Source organism: Hylobates moloch, unplaced genomic scaffold, assembly GCF_009828535.3.
Source record: "Hylobates moloch isolate HMO894 unplaced genomic scaffold, HMol_V3 SCAFFOLD_12, whole genome shotgun sequence".
NCBI lineage: Eukaryota > Metazoa > Chordata > Mammalia > Primates > Hylobatidae > Hylobates > Hylobates moloch.
In genome coordinates, this window is record NW_026652287.1 from 24,857,415 (window position 1) to 24,884,322 (window position 26,908).

The 26,908-nt window shown below is 46.6% G+C and overlaps 1 protein-coding gene across 3 annotated transcripts in view; it reads right to left on the reverse strand.

Annotated features, from left to right (window-relative positions):
• WSCD2 (WSC domain containing 2) overlaps nucleotides 1–8,779 on the reverse strand; it is a 124,426-nt gene extending 115,647 nt beyond the window's left edge. For 2 of the 3 annotated variants that reach the window (XM_032168787.2, XM_032168789.2), the window contains exon 1: nucleotides 7,884–8,779. The gene's annotated coding sequence lies outside the window, so the exon portion shown is untranslated. Of the gene's footprint in view, nucleotides 1–5,932; nucleotides 6,113–7,883 lie in introns of those variants that run through there. The other variant, XM_032168788.2, reaches the window with a different exon arrangement.
• Between the last annotated feature and the right edge of the window lie 18,129 nt (nucleotides 8,780–26,908).

Genomic DNA, 26,908 nt, shown 5'->3' on the forward strand with positions numbered 1-26,908 from the left:
ACTATTTCTTGGGGCCAGCACAGAGGCTGGCCATTTCAGTGTCCTATAACAAATTCAGCTGGACAGAAGTTACAGGATGAGGTTGCTGGACCACTACACTAAATTCCCCCAAGCTGTCATTCTTTTATTTCTGTGCTTCTTATTTTTGTAATCTCTTCATCTTCACCCTTGTTCCCAGGCTGTCAGCTGTTGCTTCTGCCTGCTGTCACTGTGTACTCTCTACCATTCTACAGTCTCATCACTTGCTTCTTCTATGTGCTATAGGGCCTGGGAAATCAGGTCACTGAGCTCATCACAATGGTGTGCAGAGAAAGCGTAAACAGGCCCTGAGTGAGGGAATGCTGGCTCTTTTCTGATATGGGCACTGTAGTAATTAAATCAGATGACTTTCTTATTGTGTTTTATAGAGAGTTGAGTTCCCAGGGTAAATGGCATGCAGTTATGATGGTGATACACCTAAGAGCTATGTGAAAATTAAAACTAATCTAATTGTTCCAGAGAGTCTAGCTTTTCTACCTGTCCCATCAGGGAAGCTTTCAAAATGCAAAGAGCCCGGGACACTGGAGTGTAAACAGATATTCTAGAGGCAGAAATCAGGGCCATCTTAGCCAAGTAGGGAAGAAACATGGGTGATCCACTGTCTCTGGAAGCTTAGGGGCTTTCTATGAACCTGCAAATCCAGAGCCCAGCATGCTCAGCCCCCAGTCCTGGTGAGTAGTCTGCCTTTAACTGTCCTAGCAGGGGACCCTCCAGCCATTCAGTCACCCAAGCCTGCCCAGCCTCAGCCTCACTGATAAACCGATGTTTACCATCCTCAGGCCTGTGGGGATGGACCTGGCCTGCTGCATGCCATGTCCAGGTTAACAAATGAGAGGGAGAGAAAAGGGAAAGCTTCCTCTGAGGAGTTCCCGAAACCGTGCATCACCCCCACCTGGGAAAGACAGAGCTGGAAGGCAGGGGGAAGAGCAGCTGAGAACACGGGCTTTGAGATCAGAGAGACCTGGGCTCTGCCACGCACTGGCTCTGTGGCTTTAGATAAGTGAATGAATCTCTCTGAGCCTCAGTGTCCACATGGGTCAAGTGGAGACTGGGGTCCCTTAACTCACAGGACTGTCATAAGGATTCAGTGAGAGAATGGAAGTGAAGCTCTGATTACAATGCCAGGCACTGTAAACACCTCGCATACAGAAGCCATGGTGATCAGGAAGGTCCGCAGGTCAGGGTCCTGCAGGGCCACCTTGGAGCACAGGCCAACATATATTAAGGCTTTAGTGCTACTCCAATTAGAAAAGAAAATGGAACCATAAAAAGCTGCACTGGAGAAGTCCTTTGTGATCATATGTAACTTCTCTCCCACTCTATAGATGGGAAAACTGAGGCCCAAAGAGGGGAAGGGACTTGCTAAAGGCCACTAAGTCAGTTGGCGCAGAGCTGGGATTCAGACCTCTTCAGTTCCCACTCAGAAACTCTTTCTCCAGGACCACTGTCACCTGCCTCCTACTGTCTATGTAGCCTTGGATTGTCTCTCTCCCTTTCTGGGTCTCCATCTCTCCATCTAAGAATTCTCCAGCTCACAGTCTCTGGAGTTATTGCACCTCTTCTGACCCTCCAGATGCCTCACCTGTGGATGAATGCAAACCCCATATGTCACCTGACTCACAATGATTCAGTCAAGTCCATCAGATTTTTGCCTTGGTCATCCTAGTCCAAAGCCCAGGACCCTGGCTGAGATTTTCAGCTCATGGGTCAGCAAGTTTTTTCTGTAAAGGGCCAGAGAGTAAGTATTTTAGGCTTTGCAGGCCATGTGATCTCTGTCACAAATGCTCAACATTGCTGTTGTAGCTTGACAGCAGCCATAGACAATAGGTCAATGAATGGGCTTAGCTGTGTTGCAATAAAACTTTATTTACAAAAACAGGCAGTGGGCCAGATGTGGCTTGTGGGCCATAGTTTGTTGGCCTCTATTCTAGACCATTCCAAGCTGGGTCCAATATTTCCTCTGGGATGAGAATAACCAATTTGTCCTGGTTTGTGTGGGACTCTTCCAGTTTTAGCACTGAAAGTCCTGTATCCTAAAGAAACATCTCAGTTTCAGACAGTCAGGATGATTGGTCACCCTATCTGGGATCTGGAGGCCCCTACTTTCTCTTATCTCTGCATTGCTCTGGCAGTGACATTCAACTGTCTCCACCATAAGGAGGAGGAGGAGAAAGAATAGGAGGAAGAAGAGTTATTGTTTATTGTGGCTTCCAGCAGGCAAGGCACTGTGTAAGGACTTTGCCAACATTACTTTGTTTGATCCTTACAACAATCCAATGAGGTGGGGCTGAAGTTCCTTCCAGTAAAGGGTAAAGTCTGGACTGGAGCCCAGCTTCATCTGCCTTCAGAACCCAGGTTCTCCTACTTCTACCTCAGATTGTAAGCTCATTGAAGACAGAGCTGGGGTCTCTCATTTCTGTATCTTCAGTGCCCAGCACAGAGTATATGCTGAGAAGATTCTGAGCAAACACTGAATATCAGCAAATACTGATGCTGAATGAATACTTGAATGAATGCACGGATGGATGGATAGATGGATGGATGGATGGATGGATGGTCGGATGGATGGAGGGATGGAAGGATGGATGGACGGATGGAAGGATGGATGGATGAAGAAATCTCACCACATTCAAATAGACACTTCCCACTTCTGTGACGTGATTCATTTCTGCCAACCAAACCTCCAGGTGAGTGAAGGGGGAAATGTCAAATGTATGTTATGACATCAGTTACATAAAACATGCCTGCTGGCACTGGGGAGGCAATATGACATCATGGTTAAAAACACGGTCTCTGACATCAGGTGATCTGTGTGCAAATCCCAGAAAGCCTGGCTTCTGAGCTGTGTCACTTGGGCAAGTCATTCATCTCTCTGACAGAAGACTAGGTGATATACAAAGCTCCTGGCACAGCGTGTGCACCTGGTAAACACTTTGTACGTGTTACTTATTATTATTAGTGTTGATATTAGGATGGACAGAAAGCAAGGTAGGAATAGGGCACCAACAGTGAGAAGTACAGGTGTTCATTATGCACCTCTGAATAAGTACCAGGGTCAAACAGGAGAAGGAAATAAAGATGACTTACTGGTAACTGCACCAGTTAGCTATGACCATGACAATTGTGTGTAACAAACAACCAGAAAACCCCAGTGAGGTATCTATGAGAGGCATTTATTTTGCTGATCTGCTTGTGACCAGCTGAAACTTGGCTGGACTCATCCCTTCACCAGGGTCTGGGCTTAACATCTACCCATTTTAGGGCCAGGCTGACAGAGCAGCTCTCCACCTAGCCATGGCAGAAACACACAAGGTCCCCTAAGGCGTAAGCTTGGAATGGGTACACTGTCTCTTCCACTTCACTCTAATGGCCAAACCTAGTCACATGGCCGAACCCCAAAGGGAGGCAGCAGGGGCATAAGCTTTGCCTGCTCCCTGAATGAGAAGAGCAGTGACGTCTTATGGCTAAGGGCATGGATACAGGGAGGAGGGAGGAAATGGGAACAGTGATGCATCCATCCCGATAATCAGGCACTGGCGGACCTTGAAAAGGGGCCCCACAGTGGCCCAGTCCTGCCCTCCTCACCAGCTTCTCACCTCAAGGTTCTGCCTCATCAGCTCTTGGGCAAAGTCTGGAAGGCCCCTAAGCAGCAACACTTGTGGTCCATGGGGAACCAGAGACCCACCCATACCCCACCACAGTCCCTATCTTCCCAACATCTGGACCTGCTCCAGGGAGCCATTAATCTCGGGCAATTTCTTTCCTCACTTGATTTGTTTATTTAAGGAAAACAAGTTGCTCCTAATTAGAAACACTGCTGTCGAGATGTTCAGCACATCCTAGGCTGCCTATTTTCAGACCTTCTGCCTAAAATTATACCTGTGCCTTTAACATCTGCGAGTTTGTTCAGCAGCCGTCCTAAGTGGAAGCTTCTGGCAAGATAGATTTGGGCTGTTACAGAAGGTGAGGGAGGCGGGGGCAGGGGGATACACCGGGCTTTGGAGCACTGCAAGGCAAAGGCACTTGGAAAAATGAGCACGCAACAACAAACACTCTGCTCAGAGCTGGCACCAATTGCTGAATCGACACTCGGAAGGTGCACGGCACAAGCACAGTTCAGTCCTGAGGAGCAGGGAGAAGAGTGATCTCAAAGGTTCAGAGATGGTTTCTGTTTGGAAGCTCACAGGTATGTTCACACCCCTCTGCCCACACACTTGGTTATACCCCTAGAGACACTCAGACACACCCTCGGAGATGTGCATGCTTAGAAGTACACACATACACACAGACATGCACAAAAGTTACACTGCTGCATAAACAGGCAAACACGCTCAGAAAAACACACATGTACGCCCAGAGATGTGCAAAAAGATACAGTACAACACCACTCAGAAATTCACTCATACGTGAGACAAAAGTTACACTGGAACACACAGAAATACACCTTCAGAGACACTCACATGAACACAGACACACTCAAATGTACACTTCAACCGACACACCCAGATACTGACACTCACAAACACACACATACACACAGAGATACGCTCAAGTATGCAATGCTACGCAGAGGCACATATACTCAGAAACACCTGTGTATATGTCGAGAGATCCACAAAAAGTTCACACTGCAATACACACAGTCACACACCTACAGAAACACACATGTATACACAGACATAACCAAATGCACACGTTAACATTCACAGATACGCACGTTCAGAAACTCACACGTATACACAGAGACATTCACAGAGATTACACCACAACAAACCGATGCACACACATACAGAGACAATCAGGTGTGCAATGCTACACACACACGTGCACATAGAGGCACACACCAAGGTACATTAAAAAACACGCAGATACATAATGCCTGTAAGTGCATAGCACAAACTCACACTCACATGGCTGTATGCACATGTGTGCAGGCACTGAGAAATGCCCACATATATGCAGGCACTGAGAAACGCCCACATAGACATGCAAATAACACACACAGCTATGAAAACATGCACCAGGCAGACAGTACAGCTTCTTAAACACGGATCTTTCTGCACAGATCCCCTAGAGCACACACGTGCATCTGTGCAGGCATACACCTGCTTAGCCCAGACACACATGACTCACATTTATACAACTGCTTAACATTCACAAGTGTATATACATACCCACCCTTGCACAGATTCACAAGTGCACCCATTCTCTTGCAGGCATGCACACACACACTCACAAATCCATAGACATGCACACTCACACTCACAAATCCATCAGACATCAAGTACACACTCACACTGACACTATCACATGAGTGCACACACTTATGGTTCTCATGTAAGTTATGCTCACACAAGCACATGAGCCCACACCTGCATGAGAATGCACACATATGCACACATTCACACACGTGTCCACACACACCTTACTCTACCATGAAAGCAAATTGTTCGTTTTCTCAGAGTCTTAAAAGTCAAGTCTAAGTAAGCACACAGTGGAATTGCTCCTGTCCCCCATGAATTCACTCCATGTCACTGGGATGGGGTCTGCCTTCCCCACTGATGGTTTCAGCATAAACCCGGGGCAACCCACAAGCCTCAGAACCACACAGAAAAAAATCACACTGACCAGTCCACTGCATTCCCTGACAATTTCAGCAATCCCCCGTGTGTGCATATGCAAGCACACACACGCACGCGTACACACACACACAATGCTGTAAGACACTTCCTTCCCCAGCTTGACTTTTCCTGCCAAGAACAGTAGACTTGTCTGCCCAGCATGGGGTAGTTCTCAAGCGTCAGCTGACTGAGTGCCCTACACGCAGACATGCTGAACTTCTCTGCCCTGGTCCCTAGACAGCTGCGAAATTGAAGCCATGGAGACTGCCTACCTCCACCTCCTGATGTCCTGGTGATACAGCAGCTGGGTGCATCCAGCACTCCCAGACCACCCTGGACTCCCCACTGGGAGTGGCTGGTCCAGCAGAGATTTTATGAGAAAGCAGAGAGAGGGCGGGGACTGCAGTGTCAGGTGATTGGAGAGAACAAGGGCCCTGCCATGAAGTCAAGGATCACCTGGTGCTCGGTGGGACAGGGCCAGTCTCCCTGGGGAAAAGAGCACCCAGATAGATGCCCACACACAAGACCCAAAAGCAGGTAGCCTTGGTACCGCTGAGCTTCACTCCTTGCTAAACTCTACACTCAGCACCCTCCGGGCACCATCTCAGTTAGTCCTCTCAACAGCCCTCTAAAGTAGGAACTGTGAACTTCCCATCCTATAGCGGAGGAGCGGAAGTGTGGAGAGGGAAGTGACTGGTCAAACTTAGATCTGATCTGAGACCTAGGTCTCTTAAATTCTAAATTAAGATCCCCTTCTGGGATTACAAAAATCTCATCAGCGACAATCACTCAGGGCCATAGAGTGTCTCAACTGAACTGGGACCTCTGAGGATACATGAAATCTCTTCATTTTTGAGAAGCAGCAACTGAAGCCCAGAGAGGTCTAGTGATTTGCCCAAAGTCACACAGCAAATGAGAGCCAACTTGAAGCTCAATCTCCTGACCCAGACCCAGGGCTTTTTCCAGGACATCAAGCACCAGATTCTGATGCCCTGGAGGAATTCCTGGGTTTTGGCAGCCTAGGGACGCAGCTCTAACTTGGCCTGAGATCAGAATCCCACCTCACACCCCAAGAACTGTCTTAAAAACAACACAGCAATGCTACTCTGCAGAGGCAGATACCCAGCCCAAGTAGGTAGCACCATGCCATCTATGGGGCTGTGACCACAGGGGCGGCTCCAAAATGATCCTCAGAGACCAGGTGACCTCCTTGGAGCATGCTTTTTACTAATAGAAACTAATAGAAACTATTAGAAACTAATAGAAACTAGCCAAACTTATGAACGGTGTATGGGGCTCAGCAGAGCCTCTAGGGGCCTAGAGTGTGGGGATGAGAATGTCAGGAGCCCCTCTCCAACTGGCCCTTCCAGCCCCTTTTCTGCAAAAAGTTTGCACCTCCCCAGGCTCCAATAGGAATGGTCTCATTAAGCAGCCAGGAAACTTCCCCTATTTTTTTGCTCACCTAAGGAGCAGCCCCTTTGAAGCTGTAAGAATTAGGAAGTGACCTCCACCCTTCCTAGTGGTTCTGCCAAGGAGGTGAGTTGGCTCTTTCCAAGATACCTGGGGCTGCTGGAAAGGCTTGCAAGGAGGTGATTTGGCTGAGTTGGTCCCCTAGTCTCTAGTTCCCTCTCTGTCTGTACACACACACACACACACACACACACACACACACACACCAGAATAGACATAAGCAAATCTGCAAGGCACCCTACACAAAACCCATTGCCTGGGCAGCTCTGGCTGTTGGCATCAGATGACAGGCAGCCTTATTCACCAGAGTATCACCCCCAAGAAACATCTTCTGCAGCCAACTTGGAAATATGACTAGCTCCCTCTCCCTTGGAACTCTGCACTGGCCAGAAAGAGGGTGATTCATAAATCAAATTTATGGGGCCCACTGCCTCCCCGCTGGCCCACCTCCGCGGGAGAAGCCCTTGAATGCATGCCTGTAGGGGGCACAGGAATGCCCAGAGGAAGGATGCCTGGATGAGCCGGAATGTCCCACCCTCTGCCAGAGGAGAGAAAGTTTGTCATCTACGCAGAGCTGGGATGTCACCACTCTGGGTTCTTCACTCGCTGGGCTCTGGACGACGAGCCCCCAACCGGCGGGGAAGCGTCTGGAAAGCGAAGCCCAGATCTAGGGGCAGAAGACATTTCGCACCAGCTCCGCGCCCGGCTCCCTCCTGGAGCCCTCTTCCCAGGTCCAGGCACCTGAGTCCTTACCTGAAGGGTCTCTGCCACTTGCAAACTCTGCCAGCGGAGCTCAGCAGGCGCCCGGGGTCCCTCTCTGCGACTCCCGCGTCCCGCTTGGCGCGCCCGCTCTGTGGGCGCCTTCCCAGTTGCTGCAGTGGCTTTAAGGAAAGGGGAGCCTGGATTTCCTTTCTCGCCACCAAGGCTGCTCCTGCCGGGCCCTGGGGCTATTTCTCCAGGTCTGGCTTAAGGGGCATCCTCTGCGCCTCCAGCGGGAAAGTGGGATAGTGTGCGCCTTGAATTGCAGCAGCGGCGACAGCGGTGGCCGGGGACGAGGAGGCGGTGGCGACGCCAGCCGGCGAGCCAGGGAGGCGGGCGGAAGCGAGAGGAAGTGAAAGCCGGGCTCCTGCGAGCCTGGCGCTCGGGCCGGCGGCACTGCGGGTGCCCCGAGCCGCGGCGAGGCCCCGCGCGGGCACCCGCCCCGGGGATGGAGATGTCCGGGCCCGGTGCGCGCAAGGCACCGGCTGCGGCTCGGCGCGGAGCTCCGGCCGCCTGGCTCTCTCTCGCTGCCTCGCCGCTGCCTCCTCGGCTGCCTTGCTCGCTCCCCTGGACTTCACGTCTCCAGCCCTAGCTCCCCGCGCCGCTGCCGCCGCCGCCAGCAGCGCGCCTCAGCCTGGCGCGCTCCTCGCACGGAGCCACAGCACTGCCTACCGCTTAACTCCTTGCATGCCACCTGGCCCTCCCGCAGCCTCTCGAGGAGCCGGGCATAGCCGGTGCCAGGCCGGCTGAGCATATCGGGTAGGGGTCTCTGCCTTCCGGCCTCAGTGTCCTCTTCTGTAAAATGGGTTCGAGACCCAAGCCCAAGCCATAGGGTCGCTGGAAGAATTCACTGGGCGGATTACGCAAAGTGCCAAGCTGCCTGACACGGGGAGTATGCACCCCAAATGGCAGAGTGCTTGCTGCTGCTGCTACTGTTGTCGACCAAGAAGCTTAGCACGGTGCCTCCCAAATAGTAAACACCCAATAAAGCGCAGTTTCGGTTTTTGGTATTTCGTTTGTAGTTTTAACAGGTGGTAAGTTTTAGCTGTGTGACCTCTGGGTGATCACTCGCCCTCTCTGAGCCTGTTGCTTTCCAAGCTCTGTGACCTTGGGCAAGTCACAGCACCTCTCTGAACCTCTGTATCCCCATCTGTAAAATGGGGACCGTAATGCCCGTAGTCAAAGAATTCCCAGAGAAGCTCTGGCAGAACAGCCCCTCTCATGACGGGGCAGGGCACCTAACGGGAGCTGGATATCTTTTCTTTCTTGATCTGGCTGGTGGCTCCACAGGTGTTTGTGACAAGTCGTTGAACTGTATATTTACATATCAAGAGCTTTTCTGTACATGGGTTAAATTTTAACTGTTTTTTTATTTTTGTTTTTTGTTTTTGTTTTTGAGTGACCAGTCTTGAGCAAAACAACTGGGTTCAAGCATGGGCTCTATTACTTTCTGGTTGTGTCACCGTGACCAAGTTATTTCATCCTGAGGAGCCTCAGTTTCCTCATCCATACAATGGGAACAATGGTAGTACCTACTGGATAGGTGATATAAGGATTAAAGGCATTTCAAGCAAAATGGCAGATATAAAGCTTGAGGCCTGAACTCAACCAGTATCTGCTGGTACTGATCACATATTCTACAGTATTATATATGTCCCATAGTAAGGGGTGTCTGGGAAATAACAAAGAGAACTAAATTTGAATCTCTTCAACAGTTGCCAGGTAAAATACAGGATGCCCAGTTAAATTTTTAGTATAAGTCTGAAATTTTACATGGGATATACTTTCACTATTTTTTTACATTGTTTACTCGGAATCCAAATATAATTGGATGTCCTTTATTTTATTTTGCTGCATCTTGCAATCCTAACTCCGTAATTACCAGCTGTGTGTCCTAAGGTAAATGACTTAGCCTCTCTGGCCTTGGTTGCCCAATCGGTAAAATAGGACTAAAGATTTCTTCTAATGTTGACAAGAGAATGAAACTGATTAAAGTGGGTGGGTGTTACCAGCAGCACATGTTAAGCCCTCCACATTTGTTCCCTACACTTCCTGTCAATCATCTCCCTCCCTCCTCTTCTGTTCTTCCTCTTTTTCCCTACCTGTCTTGAGGTTGCCAGGGCTCTGCACAAGCATTGTTTAGCCCTCTTGCTGGCCTTCAAAACTAGCAGATTATAATTAGCCATAAAAAAAAAAAAAGCAGTAAAGTTGTAGGATTTTCATCTAAAACACACATACAATCAATTTTGCTAAGAAGGGATGAAGTCTGTTTTTTCTAGACCTAACCATTGAGCACACTCTAATTTTTGCTAAGGGCTTGTGCTCCACCCCTATGTATCCCTGACATGACTTCTGTTTCAGGTTTCTGAGAGAAGCCTCATCCTCTCTCGTTGCCTTTTATTTCAGCTCAGAATTTTATTGTTTCTGGCTGAAGTCTGTTGCAGGACTCAAGGAGAAGGGAGAAGAAACAAAGCGATCTTTGAAATAAATTATAAAGAGCAAAACAGGGTGATGTAAGAGAGTTTCCGAGCATTAAGATCTGCCGACACCTCCGAACTACGTTCATAAAACGAGTCACTACCCCATACATCACTGTCATTTGAACCACAGTGTCTAAAAATAGGATTTGCTCTAATTTCCTCAGTAGCTGGAACAAGTGGAGAGAATGTGCGAGTAGTGAGTGGGCTGTGTCAGGCGGTAAGTAACTTCCCTTAGATGGTATTGCTCTATTGTGGAAAGAAGGCGACTTGCCTTCAGAAATGTCAGGCATATCCTGACAGAGCTCAAAGGGTTGAGATGAAGGACTCTGGAGTCAGCCAGACCTGGAATGGAACCCCAGCTCTGCCATCTCCTAGCTGGGTGACCTTGGGTAAGTTAATTAACCTCTCTGGGCCTTATCTTCTACAAAATTGAAAGAACAGTATTTATAACTTTATGAGCATTTTGTGCAGATTAAGTGATAGGCTCATACAGACAGTTTACCATCGTGTCGACCATACATGTATTATGCACACGAGCCATGACCTGTTATTATAACGATTCCAGATGGACAGTGTATATTCAAGGCAAAGTGTGGATGTCATTTATTCAGGGCACTGGAGAGAATTCTAGTCCTGGAATTCAAGCATGTGTAGTTGTCACAGATTTTTTTTTCAGGCAAAAAAACAACTGACTCACATTATTATTAATATGTGAAAGGGAGAATGAGGTTGGGAAGAGGGAGTTGCAAGGGGTCACTTTTGATTTTGTCCTAGGGGCAAATATACACTGAAAGAGGTCTTTGAACTCAAGGAGCTTGGGCGCAGTGTCCAAGATAGGCTGGTCATAACCTCCACAGCCCTGTGTTTCTCCATCATCTGTGGAATCTCTCCACTCCCTGGCCACTCCATTTAGAGCCCTACTGTGAGCTCCCAGCATCCTCCTAGCCCATCTGACAGAGGTTGATGCTTGGTCTCCCAAGCAAACTCCTGGAGATAAAGAGCTGTGTCTTGTAACCACTTCTCTGTTCCTAGCACCCGACACAGGGCCTGGCACATAGTAGGTGCTCAGGAAAAAGTTGATGAATGAAGAAAACTGTCCAGTATTATCATAGATACATAGAAATTAGAAGAAAACCTTGTATCTTAGTCTGTTTGGGCTGCTATAACAAAATATGATAAACTGGATGGCTTATAAACAATAGAAGTTTATTTCTCATAGTTCTGGAGGCTGAGAAGTCCAAGGTCATGGCACTAGCAGATTTGGTGTCTGCTAAGGGCCTGCTTTTTGCTGGTTTATAGATGGTACTTCTCACTGTGCCCTCACATGGTAGAAATGGCTAGCTAGCTCTTTGGAGACTCCTTTATATGGGCACTCATCTCAATCATGAGGGTTCCACCCTCCTACTCTAATCACCCCCAAAGGCCCCAGCTCCTAACACCATCACCTTGGAGGCTTGGTTCAACATATGCATTTTGGAAGGACACACATATTCAGACCAGAGCCCCTGGTATGATCAGGAGAGTTCATCCTCAGAATTTCAGTATACAAATGTAGAACAATATATATTGCGGCACTTTTTAATGGTGGAAAACTGGAAGGAATCTAAATGCTCATCAACAAGAGAATGGATGGATCAATTCCAGCATATTCTTAAAGGAGAGTACCATGCAGCAGTGAAAATTAATGAGCTAGAACTCTATGTATCATCACAGATAAATCTAAAATACTATAGTGTTGAGTGGGGGAAAAAAGCGAGTTGCCATAGGACGCATATAGAATTTTACTATTTAATAACATGCAAAAACCTGAAAAGCAATTCAGTATATTTTTATGCATATATATATATATAGTAAAATCATAAAAACATGATGGAATGATGAACACCAAATTCAGGACAGAGGTTACCACAGCTGGGAAGAAAGTGGTTTGGGAGGGTTTGCAAAGAGCTTTAAGTGTGTTTTTCATGTTCTGTTTCACAGAAGCTTGTTCTATTATTTTTTACATGTTTTTGTATGCCCGAAATATTTAATTAAAGAAGAAAGAATAGGGCCACAGCTAAGATTCAAGGCCAGAGTGGAACTGGCCTCATTTCTACCCCATTCTGAAGTTTGTTGGCTGTGTGCCTTGAGCAAGGGATTTAACCTCTCTGAGCTTCAGTTTACTAAACATTACAATTCTTCCAATGTGATTTCCTTGAAGAATTAAACGAGATAATCTGTAGAAATTGTTTAAAGCAATATAAACACTCAACAGATAACTATGGTCATAATTATGAATGGTCAACAGCAAGTCAGTCTCAAATTATTTGAGGGCTGGAAACATCTCAGAAGATCATTCATTGCTAACCTTTCTTTACAGGTGAAATCCCTGAGACTAACAAGATTAAGTTGCCCGAGGTCATATGAATTCTCCATGTGCATGGAGGGTCCTCCTGGGTGAGGTACTGTATGGGACTTCCACTTTAATGCACTTCCTACAAAATCTCCAGAAACCTTTACCTTGTTCCAGGGGACCAATGACAGTCAGATGGCAGACCTGTGAAAGCTAGGACACAGATCCCAGAGGCAGGGGACAAGTGCAGCTTCAGGAGACCTAACATGGTTTCACCCCTTCTCTCAATCCAAAACGTATTTATATCATCTTGAAAGAGATTAAGAATGATAATCCTATAAGGCTATCCTTTTCTAATTAAACTTTTAAATAACAAAAAATTTGACTCAGTTTGGGCAACAAAGTGAGACCCTGTCTCTATAAAAAAAAAAATACAAAAATTAGCTGGGCATAGTGGTGCATGCCTGTGGTCCCAGGTACTCAGAAGGCTGAGGTAAGATCACTTGAGCCTAGGAGGTTGAGGCTGCAGCGAGCCAAGGTCATGCCACTGCACTCCAGCTTAGGCAATGCAGCCAGACCCTATCTCTAAAAAGATTTTTAAAATTTGATACTTAACACAAATGGGCAGATATTTGCACAAAAATACACATCCTAGAATGCACTATTTATAATACCCCCAAACTGGAGCCAAATATCCATCAGTGGAAGAATGGGTAAATAGTGCTGTATTCACTCATGCTCGATCTGTTCAGCCCTCTGCAAAGCAGGCATCAAGGTGGAATTAGAAGTGCAGAAGGTGTACTGGAGGAAACTTTCATCAGAATATAGTATTCCGTGGAATACTATACAGCAGTAAAAATGAATGAAGCATGGCTACCATACAATCACATGGATGCATGTCACAAACCGAATGTTAAACAAAGGAAGCCAGACCTGGGGGAGCACACGTGGTCTGCTGCCATTTATGTAAGTTTAGAAATTGCAAAACTAACCAAGCTGCTAGGAGAGTGGTTATAATTGGGTGGGAGGTTGTTACTAGAAGGGGGCTAGTGGGGCAGGGATGATTTCTGGGGCTGAAATATTGATCTGGGTGCTGGTTACGTGAACGTGTTCTTTGTAAAAATGCGTCAAGCTGTACCTTTATTTGTACACTTGTGTACGTTATGTTCGACTTCAGTTAAAAGTGTTTTTTAAATGTAAAAATTTGCAAATTTCAGTATTTTAACCTTTATCAGTTACCAATGCCTAAGCACCATCCTGGATGGAGCCACATAATAAGGGGGGTAAATGTAGGACTCTAAGTTAGTATCCCCTATTAAGCCTTGACCTTGAACATACCAGCCAGAGCCAGCTTTCATTTCAGGCTCTCTGAAAAGAGGATTGTCAATGTAGAACCAGGCCAGGTGGAGACAAGGGCCATTACTCAGGACATGTGATCCAGAGAGACAGGCAAACCACCAAAATTATCTGATTTGGCAGATTCTCGGGCTCAAATGACCCAGATAATGGTCAAACTGCCATAGTGACACCACATATTGCAGCCAAAATATCTGCGAGGCTGACCCTTTCACTGGGGCCATATTTGTGGGCAGAGAGAACAGATGCCTCCCTCGGGTGTGGCTTCTGCAAGAAGAGCCGTGGGAGGTCTTTGAGAGACTGCAGAGGCCACGGAAAGGTAAGGCAGCCTGGGATGCCTGAGGGGCTCCTGGTAGGCCCCCACCTCCTGCCATCCTGCCCTGTGGTTCCTCCCATACCCTTGCCAGAATACACATGGCTCTGAGCCATGGAGCATGGATTATTTTATTTAATCCTCATTTAATCCAACAGCCTAGGAGGGAGGTAATAGCATTATTATTATTATTTATTATTTTGCAAGGGAGGGAACTGAGGCTCCAGTGGGTCACCCAAGTGTGAACACCAGAAAGGAGTGAAGTTATTTATTAAATTATTTATTTTTGAACTGATTCTCTCCTCAGCCACACCCTCTCTTACCCTTCCTTCCCCCAGGAGCACTGCTCCCCATGACTTGCCCCAGCTACTGAGGCATCAGGCCTTGGTGTGAACCTCACTTCTGCAGGACGCTCAATTCACTCAGTCCTCTGCAAAGCAGGTACCAAGGTGGAATTAGAAGCACAAAAGATTTACTAGAGGAAACTTTCATTGGAGGTGGAGGCTAGAGAGAGAGCAGACAGTGCCTTCAGACTGTGATGCAGATCTGACCCCTGGGAAGGGAGAGGAGGAAGGAAGGAAGGCTATGCAGAAAGAGCCTCGGACTGCAGCACAGCCCTGGGAAAGTCTCAGCCAGCCTAGCAAGAGCCTGGAGAAGACTGCTCTTTGGTGGGTTTGGATTCTCAGGTTAGGCATGGATGGCCCTGCCTGCTTGTCTTCAGTAGCCCATGGGTTCACTCCAAATGTTCTACAGAAGGAGAATATGAGCATTAGTTTATTCAGTGAATTGATTATGGAGTGGGGAGCAGAGTGTCTCTTAAGAGCATCCATGGTAATTATTTATTGCATGGCTGTCTTCCCCTCTGGACTATAAACTCCACAAAGGCAGGAATCATCCTGTTCAGAGAGCAAGCCTGGCAGAGTAGATGCTCCATGAATATCTGTGGACTTACAGACTCTTCTGACCAGTTTCTCTGTGTCTGTTGATTGCCACGCACTTCCTGAAGATGTTCCATGTGGTGTATTTTAATGGTACAGGTGAGGGATTAGATGTTGGATCTGGGTTCCAGTCTTAGACCCAGCTCTTCCTAACTGTGTGACCTTAGGCAGGCCATCTCGCCTCTCTGAGCTTCAGTTTACTCGTCTGTAGAATGGGGACAATAATCTCTACCTGTGGAGTTGTTTTGAAGGTCAAATGCTATAACAGTATTTTTGCCATTATTATTAAAATGAACAGACTTATCATATGTAGGTGGTTACTTTCAGTATTTCTATGATTCCATAAACTGTAGGGCCACAGTCTCCAAGACATGAATATTATCTTGAAGTATATTTTTACTTCTATGGATAACTCATATTCAGCACACATTGGCACATCTCTTGTTGAAAGAAACAGTACTGAGCAGAGATTATCTTTTATCATCATTTGTTATCTGTTCAGTTAGCTGTACCACAAGCCTGCCCTTGAATGCAGGATCTGTATCTAATTTGTCTGTGTATCGCTAGCACCTAGCAATGGCCTTACACATTGTAAGGACTCAATACACGCAGGTTCCTGACCCCCGGCTGGAGCCACAGTCACATGCCACGTGCATTTGTTGATTTAATCCTTGCAACAGACCCCCATGGCTAGTATTGTTTCCATCCTGCAAATTGAAATACTGAGGCCCATGAGATGAAGTGACTTTCCCAAACTCACAGAACTTGCAGGTTTCAGGCCTAGGTTATTCTGGCTCCACCCTGGGGATTTTCCATTGGGACACGTGGCTGTCAAGGCTGGCAAATGGGTCAATCCAAGATGCAGTCTAAAATGTAGCACGATGCCCTCATTCTCTCAGGGGACTCCAGCCTGGCCTCCAGAGAAAGGATCTTGGAAAGCAGCCTCTCCTGGCACGTTCCAGTTTAGACACACAAGCCTCCTGGGAACTCTGAGAGCCATGGGCTCACGGGCTGGATGGATGATTTTTACCTTGCAGTTTGCAGGAGTCAGCCTGACCTGGTTACAAAACTGCTCCAAGAAGCTTCAGTCTTTTGAATGTCATTTTTCCCCCAGGACTTCACAGTTCAAACCTTTTCCATGTGAATACACTTACAAGCCACAGCCCGTTAATAACAACAGCAACATTTATTGAGCTCCTATTCTGTGTAGGTCCAGGGTCCACTGATCCGGAGCCCTCACATCCATTTTGGCCTTGCAATCTCACTACTGCTGTGAAAGGCAGGTATTCCCCAGATGGGAAGACAGAAGCTCAGGGAAAAGTTAGATCACCTGCCCAGTGTCACAGTGCTGGGAACTGGTGCAGCTGAGATCTGGAACTCACCCAGCCAGGGTCTGAGCAAGAGACAGGGAGTCAACACTCAGGCAGCCAGAATGGAGCTTGCTGTTCCACCGCCCACCTCTAAAGCAGGAGCTCTTTAAAGACATATGGGGACATCGTTGTCCTTGGCACCCTGCCTCCTCTCACCATCTTTTCCATCCCCCAAACCCAGACACAGCAATCTTTTAGGACAGACACAGCTCTGGCTACACCCCGCTCCTGCTTAAGACCTCTAAGCAGCTTCCTAGCACATACAGCTAAAAGCTCAAACTCCTCCACTCATTGCTAAGGCCTTTTGACATCTGGCCTCAGATCCACTTCCTGCTGCATTTCCACAGCTCCCCTCCACCCTCCAGGGCGGATTCTCCATGCCTCCCCCCATGCTCTACTCCTTTACTGCCTTGCCTTTGAGTGGTTTTCTCTCGTTGAACTGCTCTTTCCTCCCTTCCATTTTTCCATCCAACAAACTCCTGCTCAGCCTTGTGTTTCACATATTGCCTTCCTTTGGGATGTCTTAGTTTCTAGAACCCTCACTAATATAGCAGGGCCAGGGAGAACAGATGGAAACTGGTGTGGCCAGTTGAATCTTACTACCCTCATTATACCTTTTGACATGATCAAAGAAGGCAGTTTTGTATCCATGGTCTAATGCAAAGAAATACATCACAACCACCTTGTATCCATGGTCTAGTGCAAAGAAATGCATCACAACAACCATTTTCATGAGCTTGAAACCCTTCCTCTCCTCTCATGCATTTGTTGTTTCATTTGCCCAGCAGAGCATACCTCATCTTTGTAGGAACTGCTGCTCCGAACTACAACACATGTGTCTGGAGGAAGTCATCCCTGAATGTAGATGTAGATGGGATGCCCTTGAGCCTGGCTGGGCCAGTCTTAGAACTCCATCGCCCTAGCCACAGTGATTGGTCCAGCAATTGGCACATGATGACTCAAGCCCAGCCAATCAGAAGCATTCCCTGATAATTGTTCTACTTGGTCTTGGTGGGTGTTTTGAGAGCCCCCAGCTCAACTGGGGTTCCAGTAGCAGACTGGCTAGTGGCCCTGCTCTCATAGGAAACAAAGGGGAGCTGGACATGGGTGTCTACACAGTGCCTTTCATGAGATACTTATTTTACCTGGCAGATGACCTAATGCCTAGTTGTCTGACCTGCGACCAGGAGATCTCTCACATGGGAAACTTGTTTATATTGGCAGACACCCTGTGGCTCTCATCTGACCTGTAGCCAGTTTATCCTTGTCTGACCATTGCATTGGCACTGGGATCCTGCCCTTCTGTTTTACCTGGTGTCCGTGGGGTAAACCCAGCCTGGGGCAAACCCAGCCTGGGGCAGCCCCTAGTTCTTCAGATGCAAGATGCAAATTCAATACACCGTCACAAGAGGAAATAAGTTCAAAATTTTCTACTAGAAGATCCAAGGCAAGGAGGGCATAATGAGTTGAGAGGACAGTCTTCTGTCCCCAGGTCATGCAAGGCAGAAATGAAGAGTCAGGCAGAGAGAGAGAGGACATGGTGTGCAGTACATATAAGGGAACAGGGTGTGGGTCACTTCCAGTTTGCAAGGAAATGTCTGAATGGCCCCTTTAAATGATTCAACAGGAAAGTGGGGAGCCCAGTTGCTAGGCAGGACAGAGGCCTCAAGTTCTTATCTTCAGCCACTGGCTCTAGCCATTGGGTGTGGTGTAGAACTGAAACTATGTCAGGAGTCACCGAGCCCTGCTTCTAGTTTGAGAAAATTAAACTTGTGTTCCAAGCAGATGCTAAGGCAACATAAATTTGTCAGAATTCACTACAATGGAAAACGGCTCTATTTGATGTGGTCATGAGGCTCTGAGTTGGGAGGTGCAGAGCCACCTGTGATGTTGGTTTGAGCCCAGTGGGGACAACTGTCCTGAAAGAATGAATGCAGACAAAACGCGAGAGAAAGAATATGTTGATGAATTAGTTCCTGGATCTAACCTTCCCACCCCAAGACCAGCTACACCCCTGATCTTTCTGCAATTTGGGTCAAAAGAGCCAACTGGTAGGCCTTTGGTAGGTTCAAGTTTAAGATGGGTTTTGGTGACTTACAATCATAGGGTTCTGACATGTGAATGGTTTAAAACTCCTTCTCCAGTTTTATTGTGCCATAATGTCATCAATAAATATTTACTAAGAAACTGATGTGGACCAGGCACTCAGCTAAGCAATGGGACACAACAGTGAGCTAAAGATATGGTCCCTCCCATACAGAGCTGACAGGCTGGAACTGCACAGTCCAATGCAGTAGCCACTAGCCACTGTGGCTATTTAAATTTAAAATAATTAAAGTTAAGTTAAATTAACAATTCAGAGCAAGAAAACAAATAACCTGATTTAAAAACAGGCAATGCATCTGAATAGACATTGCTCAAAAGAAGAAACACAAACAGTCATCAAGTATGTGAAAATGTGCTCAACATCACTAATCATCAGGGAAATGCAAATCAAAATCCCAATGAGCTATCACCTCATACCTGTTAGGATGATTATGATCAAAAAGATGAGAGATAACACAGGTTGGCAAGGGTGTGGAGAAAGGGAACCCTTGTCCATTGTTGGTGGGTGTGTAAACTGGTACAGCCATTATGGAAAACAGTATGGAGATTCCTAAAAAAATTAAAAATAGAACTCCCATATGATCCAGCAATCCCACTTCTGGACACATATCCAGAGAAAATGAAGTCAGTATATTTTAGAGACATCTGCACTCTCATGTTCATTGCAGCATTATTCACAATAGCCAAGATATGAAATCAACCTAAATGTCCACTGATAGATGAATGGGTAAAGAAAATGTGGCACACACACATACACACTGAAATATTATTCAGCTTGTAAAAAGATGGAAATCCTGTTGTTTGTAACAACACGGATGAACCTAGAGGACATTATGCTAAGTGAAACATCCCAGACACAGAAAGACAAATACTGCACAATCTCACTTGGTAGAATCTAAAAAAGGTCAAACTCATAGAAGCAGAGAGTAGAAAGGTGGTTGCCAGAGGCTGAAGAGTGGGAGGGGAAATGGGGAGATGTTGGTTAAAAGGCAGAAAGTTTCAGTTATGCAGGATGAATAACTTCTGGAGATCTAATATATAACACGATGACTATTCTTAATAATACTCTATAGTACACTCGAAATTTGCCAAAAGAGTAGATCTTAAATGTTCTTATTGTCACTTCACAAGACTAATGTGGCTCAACTTTTATGTAAGAAAGTTGTGAGTTTGCAGTTGCCATGGACTCCCAGGTTGAAGGTTACGTAACCTGAGCATGCCCAGATGAACCAAGCGTGCAACCAGGGGTAGAACCTAAGTGCTTGGTTGGAGGAGGGGATACTGAATTAAGAAATGGACACCATACAGCAGGGTCCAGGGTCCAATCAGATTGAGCCCTGGCATCACCTCACGGTGTGGTCCAGTCAGAACACACCTCCTGGTATCACCTCATGGCAAGATCCAATCAGATCACACCTCATTACCCTCTGACTATAAAGCCTGCCCCAACTCCCAGCTTGTGGAGACAAGTTTTGAGTGTTTCCTCCTGTCTCCTTGCCAGTCAATTCACAGTAAACCTTTATCACTGCAAAAACCTGGTGTTTCAGTGCGTGACTTGGCATTACATGTTCGCAAATGGACCCAGTTTGGTTCCATAACATCACCACAAAAAATTAAAAATAATAAAGATGTGAGGTGATGGATATGTTAATTAGCTTGATTGTGGTTATCACTTCACAATGTCTACATGTATGCGTATCAAAACATCATGTTATACACCTTAAATATATACAATTTTTATTTGCCAATTATACCTCAATAAAGCTGGGGAAAAAAGAACACATTAGTTAAAAAAAATCTGAGTGTCTTTTCTTCATCCTCTTCTGATACTTAACCTGCTTTTTCAAGGAGGAAATTTAGTTCGTTGCTGAGAGCTACTTGATAGTTGATGTTGAAGTCCTTATAGAACCCTAGAATATATATGTGTATATACATGTGTGTACATATGTATATGAAAAAATAAATATGCATACACACAAACATACACATATACATTTCAAACACACACACATATTTCAAAGGTTTGGTAAGCCTTCTGATGCCAATTTCTAAGCAAGAGATTCCAGAAATGGAATGTCATCATAACACAGATGTTACATTCTCTGGGAATTCCTGCAAGAAGTTTGTCCTTTTAAGTATTTAAAAATAAAGAATTTCTCCAAATAAATTCAGTTATTTACTCGCACCACATGTCAAGTACTCAGTAGGAACATGTGGCTAGTGGCTACCACGCTGGATAGCACAAATATAGAACACTGCCATCAGAGCAAATCACTCTATCAGACAGCCTGGTCTAGAGCTTCACTAGCCAAAGTGTTATTCTAAGACTAGCAGCACCAGCTTCACCTGGGAGCTTGCTGGAAATAAAGAATCTCAAGCTGCAACCCAGACCTATAGAGCTGAAATCTGCATTTCAATAAGATTCCCAGTGACTCACGTGTACATTAAAGTTTGAGAGACCCCGTCCTGACAGCCACTCCTAGTTTAGCCCCCTCTTCCTGACTGTCACAACCCACCTTCCTGTGCCCAGGATTGATGGTTCCAACCTCAAGAGAGACATACAGGCGTGTATGGTCATCAGTTTACTGACCTCTTCCCCCAGCCACAAAATAAACTCCAAAGGTGTTTATCCACGAGCAAAGGTTTCAAGGAACAACCCCAATGTTCACCCCAACAAATCCCCTCTCAAGGCATTTGCCAAGTCAGAATATAGGATTGGCATTAATAAGACCACCAGACTAGGTTGAGGTTTGGTGGCAATCCCACCCCAGGAATGATTTTTCAATGATTCATTTTTTTCAGGGTAAAATAACTACAGACTGCTGAAGGGAGTGAAGAGTTTGTGTTATGTTATATTTTTATTTTTGCAGAAAGAGGAAGAAGACTTTCACTGTGTAGCAGAAGGGTCCTCCTTGCTTTCATGCTGTAAAGGATTTGCCCACTCCTGTGTGGGTTTCCAGGCTGCCAACCAACTCAGCCTGATTGAGAAGCCCAATGTACTCTGAAAAACCCTTACACACACACACACACACACACACACACACACACACATGCTTGAACTAATTGGTGGCACCCAACCATAACCAAGAAAAAAGGCAGCAAACTACCTACATTTAAATTGCAGATTGTGACCTTTACGGTTGAAATCGTTTCAAACATCCTGTTTATAGCTTTGGGGTTCTGGCACTCAATAATCCTACAAATCATTTTCCTCCGTTTTTTTAATGGTTATTATTATGCATTACATTTCCCCAATTTCTGGGCCTCACCCCCAGTTGGTTTCTCCAGAGAGACTAGGTAATTTGAAAATGCCTGCAGCATGACTTTTTTGCTTTAATGTTGCCAGTTTATTCTACTTAGCTGAACCAGATGCAGAAGCTGGCGAACAATGCTTGGCCCTGCCCACTCATGACAGAGGGAGGGAAATGAAAAAGAGGGAGGGGGTGTGGAGGTGGGAGAGAAAAAGGCTTTTTCTCCAAGCTGTAAAACTTCTCTGACCCAAAGGTCTTTAATGCGTGGGTCTAGGTTAGCATTCCCTGAAGTGTTGGTAAATTACGGGGGAATATATTGGTAGGTGTTACAAGGTAACTCTAGGTTAAACAGAAGTGAAAGGATTCCTTAATGCAGGACTTCTCAGGACCTTTAAACGCTAACGTGTATGGAGAAGTCTCTTTGGTGTGAAGCGGGGAGGCAGGTCTACTGTGTCATTTCGCAAGTTTATTGAATTAAGATGCACCTATTTCTCTGAGTGATCTCACAAAACATGGCTCACAGCCCACTTGGGAGGCACTGCTTGTTCTGGATACAATGGTACAATTGTAGACAGGTAGGCTGGCTTCCCTCCCTCCCTCCCTCCCTTCCTTCCTTCCTTCCTTCCTTCCTTCCTTCCTTCCTTCCTTCCTTCCTTCCTTCCTTCCTCCCTTCCTTCCTTTTTCTCTTTCTTCCTTCCTCTTTCTTGCTCTCTCTCTTTCTTTCTCCCTTTCTTTTCTTCAACAGAGTCTTACTATGTTGTCCAGGCTGGAATGCAGCAGCTATTCATAGGTGCAATCATAGCTCACTGCAACCTTGAACTTCTGGGCTCAAGTGATCCTCCTGCCTTAGCCTCACAAGTCTCAAGTCTGGGACTGCAGGTGCACATCACCACACCCAACTTGCAGCAAGGTATCTATGACCCAGCCTTAGGTGCTCCAGGATGTCACTTCTGCCACATTCTATAGGTCAAGCAAGTTACTAAGGTCTGCCCAGATTCACAGGAGGTGAAATAGCCTCTGCTTCTCAATAGAATGTACATCATTTTCAATCCACCATGCTGTCCTGGGCTTCCCAAACAGTATGTTAAAGACTCAAAGTCAGACAGGAACATGAGCCCTGCTTCCTGGCACTGTAAACATTTCCATTTTAAACACCAGCTCACACCTCTCCAACTATACCCACAGATCTAGGAGTTGGAGTTGGATATAGTTGTTTCTACTTTCCAACATTTCTCTCCACTTTCTTCTGGAAACAAACCCCCCTTTCCTGAGGGGACCCACAGGTACTTAGAACTAGCCTGTTGAGAGTAACAGCACACACTTGATTTCTCTCTGAGAGCTCATGCCTGAAGCACAATAAATGTTTGATGATTGAGTGAGTGGATCAAGGAACAATTCTAGCAGAAATAAACAGTCATGTGTATTGCGGGCCAGGCACTGTGCTATGTAATTTATATTCACTTACTCATTTAATCCTCATTACAAATTTATGAAATGGCTACTAGGTTTATTGCCATTTTACAGATGAGGAACCCGAGTCATTTGCCACATGGGTAACAAGTAGTAAGTCAGAGATTCCAGGCCAGATCCATCTGACTTTGCATCTGATGTTCTGAAATGCTCTATAACTGGACAGAGGGAAAGAAAAGCAGTCAGTACCCACTGTGGTCCCTATTTTCTAAGTACTTCTGTATGCAAGATTCATGGGTTACTATTTATTGTTTTCTCTATGCCAGGCTTTGTTCTAAGAACTGTGTTTGCTCATTCAACCCTCATAGCAACCTCATCATGTAGAGATTATGATAATTGAGGAAACTGAGGCACAGCAATGTGAATTGACCTACTCAGTGCCACGTGGCTTGTTGTTAGAGGCAGAGCCAGAATTTGAACCCAGGACTCTGGCCCCAGGAGTCATACTCTCCTCCATTTGGCCACTCTAAGGCACATCCTTCGTTTACTTCCCAGATGGCAACAAAAGTTAGAACCAAAAGGCCAAATCTCAATTGCATTCAGCTCTGTTAGAACCTTCCAAACTCAGAGTTTCAGCAAGGCTGGGACAGTGTCCTGCTTCCTGCCTGGGTTTTGAAGACATGTACCTTTTCAGCTTCTCTCGCCCTCCCTGGGCCAGTCCTGGCATGAATCAAAGCATTTGAGCAGAAGGAAAACTACAACTGGGCCAGGAGCCCAGCCTCGGGGGTCCTGCTTGCCAGGCCTGGCAGTCTGAACAGCCCCCGTTACTTCTGACCACCCCTCTGACAGCAGGATGGAGAAATTCTCTTTAAGGGGCTCTGAAGGCCCACCCTGCATTCCCCGCATTCCCCACTGCCTCGGGGTGGAAAGAATTTCCAACCAAACTTGGCAAGCCAGGAAAGACTGTGGCCTGGCTGCCCCTGCTGGAAGTTGCGACGCTGGCCTGGCCCTTCTGCCTCCCCTTGCTCACTGCTAAGAATAACCAGGCTACCTCCACATCCACCACTGGGGCTGCAGCCTTTTCTGAGATCTCCCTTTGCTTGGTTTAAACCCTCCATGGTAGAAGAGAAATTAGACTGCAAGCCCCAAGAGCGGGAGCTCGAATCAAATTTGTGTGTTGCAAAGAACACTGTCTTGCTGTGTTGGGGGAACCACCTATGTCTAGGGCATGTCTGGAGACTGGAGATGCTTTCCATTAGGACTGCGTTCGTTTGCAGGGAGCCAGCCCTTATACCCTCTGGGGCAGATGCTGTCAGTGCCTGGCCTATATTCCTACCCAGTGCAGCAGCTTCCTAGTGCAAGCCTGGGTCTCTTTCCTGACGATTTCCCTGAGCCAGGCCATCCAGAAGTGCTAGGGAATGGATCCCACAGGAAGATCCTTAAAACAAGGACAATGGGAAGGTCCTTGTCCCTGGGGTGGGATAACTCCAAGCATGTGAGCAAGTCTTATGCTGCCTCCCACAGTCGCACCACTCACCTGCTCATCAACATACCTGTGTTGACTTTCTTCTCTTCCCTGTTTCACTTCCCTTCCTCCCTACTGACGTTTCTAAGGATTTGCTCCTTACCTCAGTGTCTGCTTCTTCTAGAGACGCTCAAACTGAAACACTTTCTGAGGCTCCTGATTGGGAAGAGTGGGGAAGCCTCTCACCTTGAGGGGCCAGGCTTTTCTTTGTCAGGGCTCATGAAGGTGACGGGTGGAGTAGGCAAGCAGACCTGTGACTAGCCCCTAAATCTTCAGCCTCTGGCCTTGTGATCCCTGGTGTGGGTTTCTATTCACTGCAGCTACTTTCCTTCCTGCTTATGTTTAGCTCCAGAGACTTTGGAAATCATTTGCAGTCCAGGAGCCTGAGCCAAGCAGAAGTCCATGTGCTGAAATCTATGCCGGGTGTGACTGTGTGTCAGACACTGTGCAGGGCTCTGGGGACCTGGTGATGAGGGTGCAGGGAGCATTTATCAGAGGGAGTCAGCCAAGCAGAGGTCCAAGAGGTCTTCCCGATAGAGATTTTTTTTTGAGACAGTCTCATTCTGTCCCCCAAGCTGGAGTGCAGTGGCATGATCTTGGCTCACTGCAACCTCTGCCTCTCAGGTTCAAGCGATTCTCCTGCCTCATCCTCCCGAGTAGCTGGGACTACAGGTGTGTGCCACCATATCCAGCTAATTTTTGTATTTTTCATAGAGACAGGGGCGTCACCATTTTGGCCAGGTTGGTCTCGAACTCCTGACCTCAAGTTATCTGCCACCTTGGCCTCCCAAAGTACTGGGATTACAGGTGTGAGCCACTGCACCTGGCCCTGGAGAAGGTGGAGAAGATTGTGATGTCTGCACTCCAGCACTAGAAATCCTGATTTGATAAATCTATTACAGGTGTGGCCTGGACAGTGGCAGGTTTGAAATCTCCCCAGGTGATTCCAATTTGCAGTCAGGGTAGAGACCTACTGCTTTAAGGTCCTCTCAAAGCCTGGCTCTGCCTGTTCAGCTGGTGGGCTCAGGGGAGAAGGTAAGAGTTTTAATGGTAATGTCCAAGGCAGCAGTGTAACCTGGCTTCTGTTGTCTTATCCACCCTGGTTCATGGGGGTCAAGGAAGGCATGGCCCATAAGGGACGTGTGGTAGAGGAGTCAGGCCTCCTAGGGCCCTCGTGTATATACCCCAGATGTCCAACCAGTCCACACTAGCTGTGCTCATGTGTAACCCTGAGAACTCATATTCCCTGAAAATGGAGTCTATGACCTAGCGAGGAAGCCCACGTTGCCCTGAAGGTCAGCCCAGCTCTGAACACACACACACACACACACACACACACACACACACACACTCTCAACATGGGACCAGGCACACATTAGATGCTCAATCCACTTATCAGCACTTACTGTGTCTCTGTGACTGTGCTGAGCAATTTGTATACATTCTATTTTCATCTCTTCTGACAACTATAATAGGGTGCTGATTCCACTGTCCCCATTTTAAGGCTGAGGCAAGGAAGGCTAGGAGATGTTAAGTAACTTGTCCAAGGTCACACAACAGCATAACTAAGATTTGAACCCAGATCTGATTCTGAAGTCCAGGAGTTGCAGAACCATTATGGAAACTCCTTCCCTAGGAAATAGGCAGAAAGAACCTATAGTTGAATGTTTGAAGGACTGAATGAACTAATGAGTGAATGAATGAGTGAGTGAAGGAGTGAGTGAATGAATGAGTGATTGGTTGGCTGCCAGGTTTCATGTCCAGTGGCCCACTTCTCTTTCCCATGTGATTTTGGTGACTTATGCACCATCCTTGAGCTCAAGACAATCTCATTGGTAATGAACTTCCAGGTCTCATTCTCTGCGGATTCCTCAGTCTTTGTCCTTCTCCACTGACAAAGCTGTCCTGAGACAGGTATTACTATGCTGCCCATCTTCA